The sequence below is a fragment of the Alexandromys fortis genome, unplaced genomic scaffold (assembly GCF_014885135.2).
Source record: "Alexandromys fortis isolate MF-2015 unplaced genomic scaffold, M_Fortis_MF-2015_v1.1 scaffold_0, whole genome shotgun sequence".
Lineage (NCBI taxonomy): Eukaryota > Metazoa > Chordata > Mammalia > Rodentia > Cricetidae > Alexandromys > Alexandromys fortis.
This window is the reverse complement of record NW_026067949.1, coordinates 26546655-26561616: the sequence shown is the minus strand read 5'-3', so window position 1 is coordinate 26561616 and position 14962 is coordinate 26546655. Positions and strand designations below refer to the sequence as shown.

General features: G+C 35.5%; 1 long non-coding RNA gene across 1 annotated transcript; it reads left to right on the top strand.

Annotated features, from left to right (window-relative positions):
- Positions 1-13481: 13481 nt before the first annotated feature.
- On the top strand, positions 13482-14699 carry LOC126506345 (uncharacterized). Its single transcript, XR_007593196.1, has 3 exons — positions 13482-13605; positions 14338-14467; positions 14586-14699. It is a non-coding gene; the product is annotated as an uncharacterized lncRNA (long non-coding RNA).
- Positions 14700-14962: the final 263 nt, after the last annotated feature.

Below are 14962 nucleotides of genomic sequence, written 5' to 3'. Positions count from 1 at the left end.
GCTAATTGAATATTTTCCTCTTTCTCTTACTGATGTTATTTAATATATTTTTAGCTGTTATATCATCTTGAAGCTTTTTTCGTGCTACTCTGGGATTCTTTGAATTCTGATCTTGTGTGTTTTTATATGAGTATGTGTGCCTGTGTGTGTATGTCTGTGTTTGTGTGTAAGTGCATGTGAAGTTCAAGACAGAAATTTTATTTGGGAGTCTTTTCCTTCAACATTCTATACCCTCATTTTTATATACATGTTTGTGGTATATGTATGTGTTTGTTTACATATGTTTGCTCACATATATGTGGCTGCATGTGTATTTGTGTCTATGCACTTATATGCACATGGATGTGTATTTAACAGCTGATGCTGATAGTATCTCAAGAAAACTACAGTTTACCATTTTGGAAATCTGGTTGTCAGCAAGACCCCAAAGTGCTGCATACCAGCACTAGAGTTATAGGCATGCATATCATTCCCAGATTTTTACATGGACTTGGGATTAAACTCAGGACCTCATGTTTTTACAGTAAATATTTTATCTGCTCTTCTCTCTCTCCAGGCCCTGAACTCTTGAATCTTTAACTGGTCATACATTTAAGTTCAGCTTTTGTGTTGTTAAGATGCATGGCCTTTACCAAATGCAAAGTGATCTATAGACATAGTTGTGGTATAGTAAAAACAGCTCTATTTCCACCCATATTTCATCTACTCAGTTTTCCTTTTCCCTATGCCCTGACAAACACTGATATTTTCTAGGATGTCACATAACTTAAGTTATTCAGCATGTGTCCATTATCAGCTTAACAATTTTATGAAGAAATATTCATCTAAGATTCAGCAATGCTTTCTCAGGTCCTGATACCCCAAATTATTTCATATTACTGATTGACAATGCATGGGTTTACACATTAATTTATAAAAATTGCATGCCAAAGTACATTTTTATTTATGTAATTGTTTTTAAGTTACAAATAAAACTATGAGCTTATAATTGTTGGTTTTTATATACTTATGAGTTTTTAAATTATATTAACTCGAAATTTTGATCACATTCATTTATTTATTTTGGGTATGCAATTTTCTGAGATTGGGAGCCTATATCTTGTCATTCATGGGAAGGACAGAAAACAATTGTGGGATTGGATTCCAAGGATCAAGTCCTAATTGTCAGACTTGTGCCTCTACCTATTGAGTCATTTAGGCTGCCCAAGTTTTCAAATTAGTTGAGTAGAGGAGTTGGAGAGCTAATCAACACATAGAAGCACACAAGCCTTTAAGGATAGCTACACGTACTCACACATACCCAAATACAGATAGACATAAATGAAAATTATTATGTTTGAGCTGATTGTGAGTCAACATAAGGAAAGACCATGTTTAATTATTGCAGAAGCATTTTCAACTGCCTTGCAAAGCTTCTGTATATTTTTCTTTGTGTGCCAACAAGTGACTATTATTTCCTCTATTCATGTGTGACTTCATGTCCTTGCTAGCAATTGGATTCATCATTTTCCACTGGAGTTTTTATGTTAAAAGAAGCTTCTAGTTGTATATCTGCCATATTTATTTGTAATTTAATAATGGCAAATGATGTTGAGCATTTGTCAATGTTTTATTTAATATTTTTTGTATCTTTCTTGCTGTAATGTTTGTCAAATCTATTGTGCAATTACTAATTATGTTGTTCTTTTCTCACTGATCAATTTTATCATTTCCTTGTGTGCTTTGGAAACAAACCTTTGTCAGATATCTGCCTCACGAACATTTACTACAGATTTTGCCTTTTATTTTGTTTTTCCCCATGTCTTGCTCATATCAGAGATTAATCTTGATATGCCTAACTTATCAATATTTGTTTATGTGTCATTTTTTTTCAACTTCACATATAAAGTCTCAGAAACTCCTAGATCATCTTCTACATTCTTTATTTCATTTTATTTTATTTTAAAGATTTATCTCTTAAGACCCAAGGGTATCAGTTCTTATTACAAATGGTTGTAAGTCAGCTTGTGGTTGCTGGAAATTGAACTCAGGACCTCTGGAAGAACAGCCAGTGCTCTTAACCTCTGACCCATCTCTCCAGGCCTCTTCACTTTATTTTTTAAAGCAATCTCTCTTTTATTGTTTGTTTGTTTTTTGTATTACATACCAATTTCAGTACCCTTTCTCTCCCTTCCTCCTGCTCCCCTGACTTTCTCCTGTCTCACTCTCAATCCACTCCTTAGAGAAGGTGAGTCTTCCTGTGGCACTTGAGACACTTCACAAGGTTAAACTCTAATTGAATATTTAAATATAGGTGATAAGGCAAATAGACTCCTTTGATTTGTCATTACAGGAGAAACATTGCATTTAAAATGTTACTTTAATCCTTCTTTTGTTATGTATATATGCAAATGTACTATCAACTTCAGAATTTACATAAAAGTCCTAGGAATCTGATAACTTCATTTAACATTGTCAGTCATAATTGCACTTACAAAACATGCTATGTTACTGAGATAAGAAAATTTCCTTATTAGTTGCACTATAATGAATTGTTAAGAACAGTTTAAACCTTTGATGAGGGTAGTTAATGTTACAGTCTGTTACTTTTGTGAAAGGTTTTATAGTGATTATCCTAAATTGTAAGACATTCATGGAGATAACTAGAACAAACATCACTTACTAGCAACTTAGACAAGAGTTGCCTCTATCCTTACACTTACTCAAGTTTCAGTGTGTAACTTGTTACAAACTTTATGACATAGTACAAATGGATTAACTTTGTGATTGGTGCCATGTGAATTTCTTAGACTAGTCTCCAGAATGATATCAGGCATCACCAGAGACACGGAAACTGAACACTAGGAAAACTTAAATGATAATTACGCCAAAAATATACTATAGTTGCTATGTAGGCAATTCGGGAATTTATCCTCATACTTACTGGGGGGAAAATAATCCTAATACTGGGAAGAAAATAAAGGGCAGCCAAATGGGGAAATATTTGAGATATGGAACAGTGGATGAGGAGAGATAATAAGGTCCAAAGAAAGAATGAGATGAGAATACAATGTAAAATTATATGAGGATATTATGAGACCCCTTAATATGTACTATCAATATACAATCATAGAAATATTTTAATGATTTTAAAAAATGTGGTCCGGGTTTGATATACATTAAAGAAGCATAACACACTGTTCTATTTAGTTATGAGTCTTGCTTTGGAAGACCTTGGTTTTATGTATTGTTAATAATATCATTAAAATACATCACATAAAATCAGTGCAATTTCTAAAATCTTTATGCATTGTGTTCTCTTGAAAGATTTTTAAACTTTTCAGTCACTAAATGAACAGGTAATATCCAGAAGCACTGAATAATAATGATTAGCAAAAAAAAATAAGCAAAATCAAAGAAGCCTTCTGAGGTATCAACTTACAAAACTATGGATGTGCACAACAAAGAAATCAATTGTGGGAACAGAGTAATGAGAAGTAGTTGGTCTTCCATTCTGTGTGATGAAGATGATCAAAATGTTAAAAATAACATAATCTCAACTCCCCCTGACATTTCCAACCAACTTCCCATTCAAGTCATTTAGACCAAATTTCTGCAGTTGAGATTAGTCTCTATCATTTCTTCTATAAATCATAAAGAATCTTGAATCTAACTTAAAAATAATTTCCAGATAGAAATTATCCTAAATCATTCATGCAAAGGATGGTTTTCATATAGAATCTCTACAGAAGACACAAGATAAATTGCATTTATGAGGATTGTACAAAGCAGGTTTTTATTTTATTAACATTTTCAGGTAGGTTTTAGAACCATCGTGTACACCAATCATGTCACAGCAGCCACTAACAAAGACATTTCTCAGAGCTTCTTTTCTCTCTCTTAGAGCCTCCATGGTGTTTAAGAGCAAATGACGAACATCTTGTGTCATTATACTGAAGTAATTTTCAGAGTGAAAACTGCCCTTGTAGAAATGATTTGGCTCTCTTACCACGTAATATGGAGAGTTGCTGCCTCTTCAAATTTGATCAATCAATCTGCTGATTTCAGAAGAGATGACCTCTGATAAAAACCACATTTTGCTGTCCAAGGTTCTGATGTTACCCATTCTCTCCCAATTTTTCAGTCACTGAGTGTATCCCAAGCTGTGCTCCCTGAGCTGGCAAGGGGAATATGATGAGTTGATGAGGAGTATCTAGTTAGCTGTGTACTGCTTTAATTACCTTCAAAATGTTGACTTTCAGGTCAGTCTAAAAAATAAAATCATTTAATTTTTAACAATATACTTTAATGCTGTCATTATCTTCTGTCTCAGTCTCTGACATCACATTCAACAAATCAGTATAGGTTTAAAACTTAGATTGCAAATGAAAAATAAAGGAAAGTTAAAAAAAGAAAGAAAGTTACATTTAAAAAAAAAAAAACTCAGATTTATCCGAAGGGGAAAAAAACTTCAACCTAGAATGCTGCTAAAAGAATTTCCTGATTGTTTAGTTAGCTTTCCATCAGGTTGATCTAAGTGACAGACATCTAGGAAGAGCAACTTTCATTTGAGAACATGTTTCCATAAGAATGGTTCATAGGAAAATCTGTTAAATATTTTCATGATTACTGACTTAAGTAGGAGGACCCAACTCAGGTGGTGGGGTTGTTGCCCCTGGGCAGGTAGGCCTGCATGGTGTAAGCAGACTGAGAAAACCATGAAGAGCTAGCCCATAAGCAGTGTTCCTACATGGCCTTGAATCAGTTCCTGCCTTTAGTTCCTGCCCAGACTACTTGACTTCAATTACAGACCATGACCTGAGAGTTATAAGATGAAATAAGCTCTTTCTTATTCAAGTTGCTTTTGGCATGATGTTTTATCAGAGCAGTAACACTCCAACAAAAACTCTGATTAAAACAAACTCCTAGAGAGTTACTTCCCGCAGGTCAGCGCACAAAACTGCTGCAGTTATGGTCCAAAGGAACCAGACTACTTCCTGTTTTGGCAGCAGAACAAACATTGTGATCCACATGATTTTTAGGCATAGAGATCATGGACGGTTAAGCCTGAAGGCCGTGTGTGACAGACTTGGAGTCCTGCCTGGAGTCCTTGAGAAGTCACTGTGTGAAGGGGAAGCCAAACTTACAATGGAAATTCTATATTAGAGACACCAAGATCATGGAGTGTCTTGAGGAAAGCTACAATTACGGAGAGAACCAAGAGAGGCTATATGCATTACTGGAGGTAGAGTGGGACCAACAGGGGGTCCGTAGTCCATTGGAGCCTGGATGATTCCATCATGATCTCCAGAAGATGGACATGGAACAGCAGAATTTTGTGTTTACTTTGCTGGGTCTCAGTCATGTTTCAGTCTGATATTTCCTTCTTTTGGAATTGTATAATTTACCCTGTGTCATTATATATATTTTAAGAGACTCCCATAATCTCAAAAGAGACTTTCCACTTACAACTTAGATCTTTATTGGAACTCTTAAAGACTATGGGGTCGTTGAATTCATTTTACATTGTAAAATGCCCCAGATCCTATAAAAAACAAAGAGTACAAAATCATGGCTTAAAAGCAATATGTTTTAGTATAAAGTTGACAAAAAATAGACTTGAACTTAATATTGATTGTCATCTTGACAGGATTTAGTAACCCCCAGGAAGCAAGCCTCTGGGTATGTCTATGAAAGCATATCTACAGTAGTTTCATGGGCGTGAGAAGTCCTGCCCTAAAGTGTGGTACCATCCCATGGTCTGCAGTTTTAAATTGAAGAGAAAGAAGAAGGCAAGCTGAGCTCGTCTCTCTGCTTCCTGTTGTGGATACAAGTAAAGAAAGTTCATGCTGCCATGGCTTCCCCATGATGTACTGTACCTTCAAACTGTAAATCAGTATAAACTTTTTCTTCCTAGGGGGGAAAAACAACTTAGATTGCTATAATGTCTCTTCTTAGATATATTAGGCCTAATATTCACCTTTTAAAATTATTAGCTGTGTTTTGAAATTTTGCCAAACTACCTATAATCTTCAATATCTCTTCTAATTACACTAGTGACACCATAGAATCCAAATTTAACCTAATAACATCATCCTTTGCTAATTTATGTTATTATCTTGTGGACTAAATTGCTTTAATAAAAATATAGTCTTTACCTAATAAACTCAAGGGAACATTACCTATAAGGACAAGAAAATTGAAAGATAGGTACTTTAGTAGGAAGAATAATATTTTCATATATTAAGCTCTAAGTTTTTCTTTGTTCATACTTCCCATTTACTTCTCTAAATTTAGAATCATTTAGGAAAAAATCCTTTCAATAAAACATATTTTTCTACATGAATTTATTTCTAAAATCTAATTCCTACTTGGGAAAAAAAACAGAATGTGAGTTAGACACAAAGTTTATGATATGTTCTCATATTTGACCTCAACATTGAACTTTATATTGGGATTTTCATGACTGCATAAACACACACCTTTGCTGAGCTCTACCTCAATTGGCAGGCGATTGTCTCAGGAATCAATGCCTTACCAGTCTCAACTACTCCTTTAGCAGGACTCCTAAGCTGCCATGAATACACACTAATAATGCAAAACTGATTGGCATTATACTTCTCAACATCTGTTTCACTCAAGAGTAACATGTGCCAGATAATTAGTGCAAAGGATTCAAGTAATTTGAGAAAATTTCAATGGGCCTACTGTTGAATTTGCAGGTGGGCTTTTGTTCACATGCATGTTTGCAATAAAAGAAGCATTCTCTATATTTGAAAATGTATTCATCTAAGAACTGAAGTATAAATATTGAAATTGGGACAATTTCATAAACATCTTAATAATCATGTGATTCACCAAACAAGCCAACAAGTTCTTAGTAGCTTTTTGCTTCTAATTCTTTGCATATTACCATGGCATTTCTATAACTGGTGGCTCTACAATCTGCTTTTCAATGCCACCATAAGTGCTCTTGGATATTTGATGATTGACTTAGTCTATTTTCCTCAATTTTATGAAAAGATTCCTATTTTATGTAGATAAGTGTTATGTGTATATGTCTATAAGTACATTGTGTGCATGCCTGGTACTTGCAGAAGCAGTAAGAGGGCATTGGATCCCCAGGAACTATAATTTCAAATGCTTACAATCTATCATGTAGGTACTGGTACATAAACTAGGATCCCCTGGTAGAGCAGTTAGCTCTCCTAACCACTGAGACATCTCTTTTGCCACTGAATATAATTGTCTAATGACAAGAATTAAGATGCTAAAGGAATTCCTGAACATACTCTCAGTTTTTCCAATTTTCTGTCAAATTTACTATTAAATCCTTTCTTTTGATTAATTTTTTTAAATTTTAAAAGATTTCCAAGGGGTAATTTATTCTGAGTATGGTAGATTCTGCATTGGTATATCAAAATATAATGACAACACTTGTCATATAAGTAATGTGTGGACATTATGTCTTAATTAAGATATCTTTGCGATGAAGATACACAATGATCATGGCAATGCTTATAAAGGAAACAATTAATTGGGGCTGATTTACATTTCAAAGGCTTAATCCATTATGTTCATGGTGGCATGTAGGCAGACATAGTGCTAGAAAAGGATCCCACCCCCACAGTGACACACTTCCTCAAACAAAGGCACACCTATTTTATAAATCCACACCTCCTAATAGTGCCATTTCCTATGGGAGTCATTTTCTTTCAAACCAGCATATTCTACTCCCTGATTCCTCTCTACTTGTAACAATATCATAATGCAAAAATGCATTTGGTCTATCTACAAATGTCCCCATAGAATATAGCATTCTCAAATTTATTTAAATGTCTAAAGTTCAAAGCCTCTTTTGATATTCATGAGATCCTTAACTGTAATTCCCTGTATAATAAAAATCAAAAATTAGATCATATACTTCTAATATATAATGGGACAGGATATACATTACCATTCCAAAATGCAGGGACGGGAGCATAATAAGGAAATACTGGACCAAAGCAAGACTAAAAACAAGCTAGGCAACCTCCAAACACTACATCTCCATGATGATGTTAAAAAGCTCTTCAGATCTTCAACTCCTTTCAGATTTGTTGACTGTAAAACACTTCTTCGGAATGGCCTCTCTCTCTGTTAGCAGCTATTCTTAGCAGGTGTCACATGACTCCGATATCTCTAACATCTTGGGGTCTCCAAGGCAAGACAAGTTTCATCTTCACAGATTCGCACAATGGCCTCTTTAGGTTTCCATGAATAGACACCCCTGATACATGTCTTGCCTCAATGGTTTTCCTGAGTATCAGAGGAGGAAGCTTTCATAACCCCTTTCTTCTATCTTTGATTCTAAAGCCAGAACCCATGGCTGAAATTGCCAAGATCTGTTTCTTGCTGAAGCTAGAACATGGCCTTCTGTTTTTAGACTACATATTCACCAGCTTTCTGTTTTTTGAGGGCTTCCTTCGAAGCCTGATATTGGTTGTCCTGAATCTCAATTTGTTAACCAAACTGGCTTCAAAGCAGAGAACTTTCTCCCTCCAGAGTACTGGGATGAAAGATGTGCACTACCACACTGAGCTCTGAGATTTTCTTTAATCCCTTTTCCCAAGTTGTAAGTTTAGCTGGGTGGGATTTCTTCCTAAGGTTACCAGTACTTATATTCCATTTCTCCCTTCTTCTATATTATTGACCACAGGATTTAGTTCCTATTCCACTTTCTGCTGCCCTTGTTCTCCCAAGTCTGAATATTTTGTGTTTTTACTTGAGCAATTTGTTCCTTTTCATTATAAATCTTCATAAAATTCAACACGAGTAACTACAAAACAGAGTCTATACCAGACTATTTTAAAATTTTCCATGCCAATGCAATTAATCCAAAACTCTTTCCATATTCTTCACCAAATTATCAAAAGAACGATTGCTAGGCAATATACTAAAATTCTCCTCTGAAACCTCTTGAGCCAGACCCCCATAGTTCAAATCACCCTCAGCAACACTGTCTTCCATGCTCTTACTAAAAAGTCCCATTAAGCAGTACTAAAAACATTTTACTGCTTTTCTAACCCAAATTCCCAAAGCCCATATTCCTCCAAACCAAAGCATGGTTGGCCTGTCACAGCAATAACCGAGTCCCTGGTACAAACGTCTGTCTTAGTTAGGTTCTTATTGCTTCGAAGAGACTCTATGACCAATGCAAATAGTATAAAGGAAAACATTTAATTGGGACTGGTCCACAGTCTCAGGGATCTAGTCCATTATCATGATGGAACATGGCAGACATGCTGCTAGAGAAGTGGTGGAAAGTTCTAGGTTGATCTGTAGGCAGCAGAGGCAACTGTGTGTCACACTGAGCATATCCTGAGTATGGGAGACCTCAAAGCCCACTTCTACAGTGACATACTTCCTTCAAAAAAATGATACCTACCTACTCCAACAAGGCCATACCTTTTAATAGTTTGATTTGCTATAGAGGTCATTTTCTTTCAAACCTTCTCAGTTGATTTGATTGTTCTTAAAGAATATTTGGTTTAAAAGGTACATCATGTCTCTTTAGTACAGGCATATGTTTTTCAGCTTTTTAAATGAAAAGAGTCCTTTTGTATCATTTAACTATACAGTAATTTTAAGGATTAAAACCTTCTCTTTTAGTGATAGAGAAAGTTTCAGTGAAAGACCCTGGGAAACTGAAGCAATTAGTTTGATTAGCATTTTTAATTATATATACAGAAGCCATTCAGCTACTATCACAAGATTTTTAGTTTTCAATATACTACTTAAACCCCGAAGCATTTGTAAGGTAGGTATTTTTAACCTCTCAAATAACAATTGGTGTGGGGCATGTGGATAATCTGTTCTCATTTCGGAATGAAGATCCTTCAAATGTGGATTTCTTGAGAGACTTTTTAGAAAACAGTTCTTTCATTCATTTTTTTATATTTGTCTGTCTCTCTTTATGTGTGTGTGTGTTTGATTTATGAATTTGTGTACACTTGTATGTGGGATATACTCACCTCTGCATAAAGGTGAAGGATGAAGGTCAATGTCAGGTGTCTTCTATTGTTCTTCAGTTAATTAGTTTGTTTATTCATTTACTTGATTTCAGGTGAGATACCTCACTTTACCTGGATCTCAGAATATGCTCAATAAACCTTATGGACTGCCAGGGCAAGGAAGCCCCATGTTTGTCTCTGTTTGCCAGGTCTTGGCTACTAACGTGTGCCACTCTACCCAGACAAAATCTTAACGCTTTATGCTTTCATGGCAAGTACTTCACCAACAGAAGTATTTCACCAGACCCATTGTCTTCGTTTTTAGTAGTATATGTTTGTTTGTGGAAAATGGTATTCTCACTCATACTTACCATGTACTCTGATCATTAAATTTCTAAACCCAATAATTTAGTGATTTTTCTACATTTTGACTGAAAGGATTTGCAGAAATTAGTTATTTTTGGTTCCCTGCAAAGTATGGGGTCCTGTATAAAAATCAGAGGCATATATTTCTCAACTGACCTTGAAGACTGGGACTCTCACTGGATCACTCACGAGACTCACAATAAGGAAAGAAAGGACTGAGCCTATCAACCACATATGAACTGTTGCCACCATCTAGCTTAGTAATCCCTCATGTATGCTATCAAGTGTACAGCCCTGCATGTCTCAGAGACACTCATGCTCATAAGATGCTATGGGAAAGAGAAAATTACTGTCACTATTTAAAATTATAACCAAGAGAACAGCTACTATACTTAGTAAAGAAGAGAGACTGATATTTGCATTTGTATTGAGTATTTCAGGAGTTTTTAGGCAAAAAGATGAGAGAGAGAGAGAAAGGGGGGGTAATGTATGTATTAGAAAAGTCACAGGCAAAATGTACAGGGAACAATTGATCTTCCTGTCAAGGGTTATAATTAGAATGACAAAAAGTAAATTAATTAATTCAAATTATAGTCACACAATAGTCACCAATCATGAGCCTCTCTGACTGAAAAGTGTTTGAAAATCCCACAGATAAGAATTTACTCCATCATATTTATATAACACTAATAAGAAAGGGGCTTGCCAAATTTCAATAGCATTTAATTACTTAGCTTCTCCATCTTATTTGTGGCTTAATTCTAAAATTTAAGAATTGTTCCTACAATTTTCAACTACCTCAGCCCTCCAGAGATAACATGCATAAACTAGAAAGCTTTCATATATCTTCATAGTATTGTCTCTCAACTCTCAAAAATAGTAATCAAATGGCAATAGTAATAAAATTATAAGATATGTAGCTATTACTTCAGTCAAGTTTCTACCAGACCAGTAGAACTGGTAACACACACACCCACATACACACACACACATACACACACACACACTCACACACACATACACACACACATTTTTCTTTTCCTTTGAGTGTTTGTAAACAGGTCTAAAATTTACATGAAAGGCCACAGGCAGAAATAAAAAATGAAGAGAATCTGTGGATTCTATTTTTAAAAGACTTCAATTTTGTTCTTCTCATCCTGTACTGATTGAGCTAAGTACCACACTATGAGGAATAATCAGTACTTGGAGTCAATTTATTGAACACCTACCAAACACTCATACCATCATTTAGATCAGTAAGAAATAGAACAACCCTTTATAATTTATACAATTGGATGCATAAACTGCCACTTGAGTGCTAATAAGAAAAATACTTTCCTGATGGTGAAAGGACCTGTGGAAATCTGCATAAGCATACATTATGTGATTTAATCCTCACAGCAAGCAAGTCATTATGCACCCTTTAAAAGATAAAAATAATGGCTTTGAAAGACTATGACAATATTTCACAAAATTAGAGTAGGTAAGTAGTTCACGTAAATTTGAGTATCAAATGGTAGCAATATTTTTCAAAATTAGAGTAACTAGTAATTCAAGTGAACTTAATTCATGGTGGTGGCCAGATATTTCTAATTCTAAATAATTTATTTTCATTACCAAAATGATTATACATCACAGAAAAAATATTTGCATTCTTCTTAAGTTTAGGCATTCCAAAGTTTTCTAATGATTATCTAGTACAATCTTCGGGGAACAAATTAGTGAACTACATGAGCCAGCATGCCATATGTGATAGAATTTTTTTTTCTCAATTTGTCAAAACCTAGACATGTCTGGGAAAAATGGCCTCAAGTACGGTATTGTCTCCATCAGATTGTCCTGTGAGCATGTATATGAGGACTTTGGTAATTGCTAATTGAAGTGGGATGGCCTAACCAGCTGCAGGTGGTCCTATTTCTGAGCATGTAAATTGGGTAAACAAGGGAGTTGAACAATCAGGAAGAAGCAATACAGTAAGCGGCACTTCTCTGTGGTCTCTGCCCCAGCTTCTGCCTCCAGGGTCCTGCCTTGAGATTCTCCTCTGGCTTCCTTCAGTGATGGACTGAAATTTGTAAGCTGAAACAAATGCCCTGGCCAGTTGCTCATGGCTTTTCATTGGGGGCTTACCACAACAATAGAAAGCAAAATAGAACATCGTCAGAGTGGATGGAGTGTGTAGATTCTGAAACTTGACTCTTCCCAGTTCAATATGGCACAGGCATGTTCACCTCTGGAGATACCACCCCAGTTCCAGGTATGCAGTGGGTCTATGTTGTGCTATTAAGCAGTTTGGAACATACTGTTCTCAAACCTCATTTAAGTGCTCAGCCTCCTGAAAGAGCCAGCTGTTCATGCTTCTAGCACAAACCAAGAAGCTCTCTCCTAAAGAAGACACACAGCCTTCTCTGCCAAAAATTTTTTTGACTGTGAATGAGCTAAGTAAAGAGAGACATTTCATTGTACAGGCTGCTAAGCTAAACAAACATATATACTTTAAAGGTATCTTGACTTTAAATTTAGGTCTAAGGATAAGTATGTTGCTTTGGAAAAGAGGTTCTACTTTTGTTTCCACAGAAGATGAGAACCTGTGGATTTTGTCTCCTCCGGTAGCTAATGAGTTTGATGGAACAAGAGCCCCTGAATGGTCCCCATGAATGCTAAAATATACTTTGCCTAAAAATCAGCAGAAAGCAGTTTCAAGAAAGCTATACCCAAATTCCCTAAATGATTGTTTATAAATGTTTGTTTACATTTAAAGGTGGATATACTATAAAGATGAATACTTTGCATTGGTATGGATCTTCATTTATTGACACAAAGTTGAGGTCAATTTTGTTATATGCATATTTCTGCTTTTGAATAAGGTATTGTGTTTGTGGCACTCATTTAAAATTGCAATGTATAATTAAGAAATATAAGTTAATAGATAATCATCTATAATAGTCAAGCTTGTAGTCATGTTAGATAGGTTCTCTAGCTGTACAAAGATAAATTTCAGATGGATAGCTAGTCTTCAAACCTTCCAAAGACTAACAGAATATGGCATTTAAAATGTTTTCTGAGCTTTGAAATCTCTATGACAATGAGACACATCTTCTTCTGGCAGACTCGATCTACTTCAAGATGGTGATGGACATTGAAGAGGTTCCTTATGAAGATTGTTAGTCATTTGGTCAAGAAATTGATCTTGCCTGGACTGCTTGATGTTATGCTGTATAGACTGGACATATAGGACACACAGAAAAATGACTTCTGAACTTATCTAAAGGTAAGACAGTCTTTCAGGGTTCCTGATTCATGAAAGAGTCTGCCAGACATTCTGCAGGACACACAAAAAAAGTGTCTAAGAAACTGCCAATATAAGTGAAACTGCCTTTAAAATTTCCTGCTTCATGGAAAGTCTGCCAGATACTATGGGCCTATAGGCTGAAAATAAATGCCAAAAGATTACAGAAGAACTTAGGGTGATTGTCTAGGTAGTGAGATGTCTCTGTCAATTCTAGAGTTTTTTTAAGGTGCTTACAATGCACTTCCTGTTAACTGTTAATTCTCTATCCTTCTGGGGTCTTTGATGGAGTTGAGTAATAGTTATAGTTACTGTTTTCCTTGGTTATGATAAAAGATAAAATAGATATAAATAGGGGGCTGGAGAGATGGCTCAGTGGTTAAGAGCATTGCCTGCTCTTCCAAAGGTCCTGAGTTCAATTCCCAGCAACCACCTGGTGGCTCACAACCATCTGTAATGAGGTCTGGTGCCCTCTTCTGGCCTTCAGGCATACACACAGAAAGAATATTGTATAGTAAATAAATAAATATTTAAAAAAATTAAAAAAATAGATATAAATATTATTTCTTGCTTGATAACTGTTTCATTGTAAGTAATCTTACTATGTTAAAGTTAAAACCTTTTTTATTTAGACAGAAAAGGGGAGGTGATTTGGGATTCTGTATGCTGTGAATACCATTGACTAATAAAGAAGCTGCTTCGGTCCTATTGCAGCACAGACAAGGGCAAGGTGGGAATTCCAAGCATACAGAGGAGCAGAAAATAGGTGGAGTCAGAGAGATACCCCTAGTGGCTGAAGGAGACAGACACATGGGAACCTTACCAGTAAACCAAGAGCATCAAGGTAAAATACAAAATAATAGAAATTAGATAATTTAAGATGTAAAAGCTAGCTAGAAATATGCTTAAGCTATTGGCAGAATAGTATTGCAATTAATATAGTTTCTGTATGATTATTTCAGGTCTAGACAGATGGAATGAACAAGCAACCTCCACCTACAAGGATAGGCTCACTTGCCTGTGAAAGTCAGAAGTTACATTTAATTCTGAGCATGTGCTCCTCAGTGCATTAGAAAAGGAATTATGAAGATTTATCTGTGCTTGTTTTGTCCCTAACTGGAAATTAAGGAACAGAGACCAACTCCCCATCCGACCCCCCCCCCAAAAAAAAAAAAAAACTAGCAGAAGACTGTGAGGGTTGCCAGACAGAGGGCAAATTAGCAGAAGAGTATTCTGAAGAAGGAGGGGAGAAAAGATCCTGTGGGAAACCACAACAATGCATATTGTACTCCAAAGAAATGTCTTATATTTTGTCAATAACAAACCTTATAATTCCATG